The sequence below is a fragment of the Ixodes scapularis genome, unplaced genomic scaffold (assembly GCF_016920785.2).
Source record: "Ixodes scapularis isolate PalLabHiFi unplaced genomic scaffold, ASM1692078v2 PGA_scaffold1__304_contigs__length_218370807, whole genome shotgun sequence".
NCBI classification, from domain to species: domain Eukaryota; kingdom Metazoa; phylum Arthropoda; class Arachnida; order Ixodida; family Ixodidae; genus Ixodes; species Ixodes scapularis.
The window spans coordinates 52625669-52632076 of record NW_024609846.1 but is presented as its reverse complement, the minus strand read 5'-3'; the positions used below and the strand labels follow the sequence as shown (position 1 = coordinate 52632076).

Here is a 6408-nt window from a genome sequence, read left to right as displayed (position 1 = left end):
AAAGAGGTCAGACCATCTGAACGTCTCACAGCCGGACGCATGGCGTATGTCTCAGCCTGGCAAGAAAGCGAATGTAAAGACGACATAGCAGTAAATAGAAAAATGATTGAAAGATTATGAAGACGTTGCCTGAAGACTTTAAATCCAGCAGCGACGACAATGCTACTACGCTCACACGAGCAGTCAACACCAGCTTATTGGAACAGGTTGGCTGGAAAGCTTTGCAACTGAATGAATTTAGTAACTTTGGCTCCACAGTCGTGTGTCGATCATCGCGCTCACTCGAGTTGCTCATAAGTGTATAGTTAAAAGTATACGGCTGGAGCAAAGATGTTTAATGCAAAGCATGGCGGTAAAATTCTGAAGTGACAAGCTAGAGTAGTTTTTTTTATATTTAGTTTTGTTAGTTATGTTCCATCGCCCTTTTAACTCGAATTTCTGTATACGACCTATTAACGGCGGAAGTTTTCTTTCTTTTGACTGTGTACATGCAGCGACCGTTGGAGGTCTTCAAATTTTGTTAGAAACATGATATAATAATCTCCGTCTAGTATGGCAGTGTTTTCCAAACTGCGAGTCGAGATAGGGTCGGGTTGAGGGAGGGGTGGAGAGGGGGGGGGGGGCAGTTGCAAAGCTGCTCGGGAACTTAGAACAATGCGAACTCTGCTTCTCTGCGCTGGCGTCGATAGAACCAAATAACAGGTCGCATCAGAACATCGAGTCGGGACTGAGAGTTGAGCTGTTTCAAACTGTGCCCTCGAAAGTCTGGGCTCACTTCACCTCATTTAGTCACGCGCACTTTAGTCATTATGACTAACTAGACAACGAGCTTACTTTCCTTAATTACAGTCATTCCGGCTTGCATCCGTCTCTTCTTTTTTTTGCGATGGTTGCTAGCCCAGCTGATTCCTTGCGACTGTATTAACTATCAAAATTATATTTCAGCTCTAGTATTTTGTGCTACTGTTCATGCACTGAAATCGGTTGTAGCTTTCATGTTTGGGCAGCTCCTCTTTTGAGCAAAATGGAATATTTTTCGGGTGCGTTTCGGTTACGCGTTATTGCGATTTTAATGCGAAAGCATTCTATGCCCCACTACTCGAAAAATCCGGCGTCGTCGGCAGCGTGACGGAGCGATGGTACCGAAAAGGGCCGACGGCGCAAAGTGTAGAAATACGTCAAAAATGCTTGGATTGACGTCAAATGTCTTAGGAAGGTTCTTGCAAACAAAGTAAATTAATGGCTTTGAAAAGAAAGTTCTGTACATTTTCGTCTGGCTGTAATCGAACCCGGGTTCCTCGGGTGCGAGACGAGCACGCTTCCCCGACGCCACGGCGGATCTATCTTTTTTTATTATTTATTTATTGCCAGGCAAACACGGGATTATACAGATCCTCTGTTCACAAACACGTCAGCGAAACTTCGGTGAGTGTGGAGTGCTCATACAGATCTTATTGTAGCCATGTTGTCTAGGACTGGCAACCAATCTGGGCCATCACATGAAAAGCTGTACACTTCCCTAATTTTCCGGATACTGTCAGTAAAACACAGGCACACAGGTCGCGCGTCAACGTCTGCATGCCGTACTACCATGCGGCTCCTCCAGATGCTGTAAAGCTCTACGACCATAAATAAATCATAGGGCACAGAGTCTGTGACATCAACTGGCAGAAACCATATCCCATGTCCATTCAATGGGAGATGTTTTTTCACCGTTCGCTGAAGAACGTCCCAGTAAAACACTGATTTCCAGCAGTTTCAAAAAACAAATGCTTGATAGTTTCGGGTTGCTTATCCAAAAAACAAAAAAACAATTCACCAGACCAGGGAACCTACACTCCCTTCTCATGTAACCATGTTTTAACCGACAGTGTCCCAGTATGTAATTTAAAGAAAAACGTTTTCATATTAGTGGGTACCAGCATTTTTTTTTAACCCGGCAGAGTACATCCTGCCCAGGGAGAGTACTAGCATTCGATACATGGGGGTTAAAAAATACATTTCTATTATATATTTCGTTAGACGTTTTCGTGACACATTGCATAAATATTCTAACGAAAAGCGAGCAACCAAAAATCTGTAAGCCCCAGCTACTTCTTTTAGATAGGCACTTAGTGGCCCAGACCCTCCGTCACTGGACGAAACAACAAAATCAGTTAAGGCGTCACATAAATGAACCTGAAAACCCGTACGCTAGAAGGGACTGGTTTGATCACGCAGGAAGATAAAACGGTTAACAACTTGTTGAATAAAGAGATGGGCCAAAGAGAGGCCACCGGATCGGACACGTCGAAATAGGTTCGCTAGGCCCAAACGAAAACCGCGAAAACGCGATGCAACCTTTGAATGGAAATACGAGAACAGTGCAGTACTTGAAGAAGGTACCATACCTTTGGTACAAAAAAATAGGTTACACACCGTGGCGCGTGCGAACATTGGCACATGACGGCAGCCGCTCTGCGTTGCTTTATCGTGTAGCTTATCAGTTTCTTCGCGGCACAAATGGGCATTATCACGGTAACACTCTAGTGGGACGCCTAAATGACGGGTTGGTAAGGTTTCCCATTCGATATTTTCGTACACTCTCGGCTTGGATGGCCACTCGCCATGCCAGTAACCCAAACACTTCGATCAATTCACTGAACACCCAGTTGGCAGACAGAAGGTATTTGTGATTTCGATTACTTTTTTAACAGTCTCTGTATCGGTACAAAATATCGCGATATCATTCGCATAAGCCAGTATTAGGACTTCAGACGTGTTCAGAGTGGAACCGCGAACGCTCTGTTCATGTATATTGCACAAAAGGGGTCTATTTATAAAGCAAACAATAGTGGTGATAGCGGGCATCCCTGCCTTACCGAGTATCTGACAGGGATGCGTTCGCTAACACGCTTATTGACAATCAAGCTCCTTGTACAGTTTCGGTACGCCATTCGCACTCCTAAAATTACAGACCCCAACCCTACATGTTCCAAAACACTAAAGAGGGCATCATGAGACACGTGGTCGAAGGCTTTTTTTAGGTCTAACTATAACATCGCAACTTTCCTTGTATATGAGTCGCAGCACTCCTAAACACTGCGAGCGGCATGAATGTTAGTTAAAATACTTCGACCCTGTATGCCTCGCGTCTGGTGCGGTCCCACAACATTCGTGATCATGCATTGCAATCGTCTAGCGAGGACGTTTATTAGAATTCTGTAGTCCATATCAGCAAGCGTTATAGAACGATAAGATTTTACAATACGAAGTTTAATGGGATCATCACACTTAGGGATCATTATCGTATGCGTACACAAAAAGGATGCGTTAAGATTTCTTGGTCATACGCTTCAGTAAATACGTCTAACAAAACAAATGCAACCTCATGCTTAAACGTCTTATAGAAAAGTGCGCTTTACCCATCTGGGCTTGAGGATTTCCCAGGTTTAAAATCTTCTATCGCAATTGTTATCTCCGACAGGCTTATCGGTTCTTCTAGAAAATCTTTTAAATTACTGTCTATTGTCGGTACCAAAGACAAGAACTCGCTTTGAAACGCCGCCTTTGGTGAGGCATGACAACTGAGAAGATCCGTGTAATGTTCGATGAAAGCCTTTTTCATGAAACTTTTCTCGTCAGACAGAACGCCATGGTGTTTGATTTCTACTATTTTATTGCCGCTTGTATTTCTTTTCCGCGGTAACGATCCTTTTTGTGGGCGCTTCTCCAACCAATAGGTTTTCGGAACGGGCTCGCACAGTGGCCCCCTTGTATCTTTCCTGACCTATGATCTTATGTTGAGCGTTTAGGTTCTTAATATTATCCATAAAAAGGCCGGGAGTTCTTCCCGTACAAGCATTCTTCCGGTAAAATCATTCTTCCATAAAAGGTTCTCCTGGTTATAACGGAACACATCTTCGTTTTTCTTTTCTTGGAACTTCATGGAACAGGATTTCTCAATTGCGCTGATTTTTACCTCCTGCTTGAAGGTCTCTCACCTTCTCGATGACACACCCTCCCTTCAGCTCTGCTTCCTGCCATTTCTCCTTAACGAAGTCCCGAAAAGACTCATCTCGAATCAGCTTCGCGTTAAGTTTCCACTGTTCCCACAAAAAAAGTGGCCCGTTTTTTTTTGTTTTTTTTTTTGGGGGGGCACCTAATTGAAAACTAACAAGGCTAAAGGAGACGTAATCGACCAAGTAGCGACCACATAGGGGAGCCAAATCTGACGAAAGGTATATTCGGTCCAATTTGGCGTGCCTGGTACCTTGGAAGTGGGTGTACACCATACCCTTTGCACGAGACACGCAGCACGCAATATCTTCCAACTCACACTGCCCAATAAGTTCATTTAAAGCCATAACACTGGTGTCTCCGTAGCGCCCTCCGTTGGAGTGGTTTTTTCTTTTGCAAACACACTTAAGGTCTCCTAGAAATATAATAAGTCGATCGCCACTGACAAAACCCATAAATATTTTCAAAAAACATTCTGCGCTCATCGAGCTTATTGGGAGCATAAACACAAATTACCCGCCACTTAAGACTACAAGCGGTGCAATCACACATAACAAACTACCCGGACGGAGATGTTGTAAAAGTGGGGACGACAGCACCAACAGCTTTCTTAAGGCGCAAGCAGCAACCTGCCGACAAACCAACAGCGTGGCTCACGCAGACTTCATATCGCGATAGAAACGACCACAACATATTGTCGGTTTGACCCTGACTGTCTACTTTTGGTCTCTTGAATGGCCACGATATCTGGCTCATGCTCGGTAAATAATCGGCAGAGCTGCTGTTGCCCGCACGTTCAGCGTAGCGGCTCGTAATGAACCTTGAACTTAATTAACCTCGAGCATAGCGCTCACCTATGTGCCTAAAAGGGGGCTGCCGCAGCACCAGACAGTCACTGCTCGTCGTCTTTGGGTAGAGCCGACGAGCTGCCACGGGGTATAGCCGACGACCCGCCACGGTCACCTTCTCGGCATCCCCTTTTACTCGCCGCCTCTTGCAGCCCCGACTCTGCACGAGGGCCAGCCGTGTCGGTCGTCACTGACGCCTCGTTGAACGGTCGCTTGGCAGCCTTGGCCTCGAAGTCTATTTACCCGCTTCTTCACCCTTGAAGGCCTTTGTTCTGTCGCTCGCGGCCGGTACCTCCTGCGCTGTCACCTTCACTTCGCTAGCAGGTTCACGGCCGAGTCCATTTCCCAGTGCCGTAGGAGTGGTCAACGCCTTATTTTGGGCGACAGACGGCGCCGTGCTGGCCTCTGCTCCCGTTGTCTAGAGCTCTGTTGGTGAGGGAGCTATCGTCGTGGGTGACGCTGCCTCCTCCGCCTCGGCTTCGTCTACGACGTGGCTCATACCCGTGTCCTCAGCGGTATGGCTGGCGACGGCTCGGGCGTACGACCGCACGCAGTCCCCTGCGTCGTGCCCGAAGGTTCGACATTCCTCACACCTAGGCACCCTGCACTCGCGCCGTATGTGTCCCGAGCGACGACAGCGAAGGCACACCGGCGCGCGCCCGGGAACGACCACAATTACAGGTCCTCCTAGGGACCGGAGCTGGTGAGGAAGGGACTCCGGCGTCATGCCATCTGGCAGCACTAGGCGCACGACGACTGTCGTGATGTCCACGTCCGACAGGCCCTAGACATCCCACTTTTCGCGGGTGACTCCCTTGACTTCTCTGTAGGGTTCGAAGGCTCGAACGGATAGTTTCCACGGACACGTCAAACGCCACCCAGTGAACTTTGACTTTTAATTCCCGTTTGTTGGGGTCGATGACCAGATACAAGTGGTCCTACACTTGCAGGTGCGCTGTCGCCAGGAACTTCTCCTCGGCTGCAGTAGTATGCAGCTTTAGGAGCCACACGTGTCCCATTTGAAAGACGCCCAGGCCCTCCACTTTCTCCCCGACACCCACCTGGTTAAGCGGCCGAACAAAACCTTCTACTCGATGCGGACATCCCCGGGTGTCAGAATGCAGCACAAGGCTGCGGTTCATAGCTTCGCTGAAGGGAATCGAGGACAAAATAACCGCGTAGTCATTCGGCAAACTGACGAAGCCAGCCTCACCACGGCTAGAAACCGCCGTTATCGTAGTCGCTGAAGAGCGCTCCATGGCACGTCCGTTCGCTATCGCGTCAGGCGGTGAAAAAAATCGACGCCACGGCGGATCCACGCAAAACATTACAGCAAAGTGACTATAGTGCTCTTGCATTCTCACGCGTAGGTATTCCTTAAGGAGCTGTGCAACAATTTTTGTACTGTGCACAAATACCGCTTAAAACGGATCCCTAACGCTAATGATCTATGAAACACGCGTTCGTTTTTCACCGCACGCAATAGAAGTCCTAAAGAAAATTTAAGAAAAACGTGCAGCGTTCACCCCCTCAACTCGCAGCCAGAACAAGCGGCCACGCG

At 47.5% G+C, this 6408-nt stretch overlaps 1 pseudogene; it reads right to left on the bottom strand.

Annotated features, from left to right (window-relative positions):
• Window positions 1–4891: 4891 nt before the first annotated feature.
• Window positions 4892–6001, bottom strand: LOC121835714 (annotated as a pseudogene).
• Window positions 6002–6408: the final 407 nt, after the last annotated feature.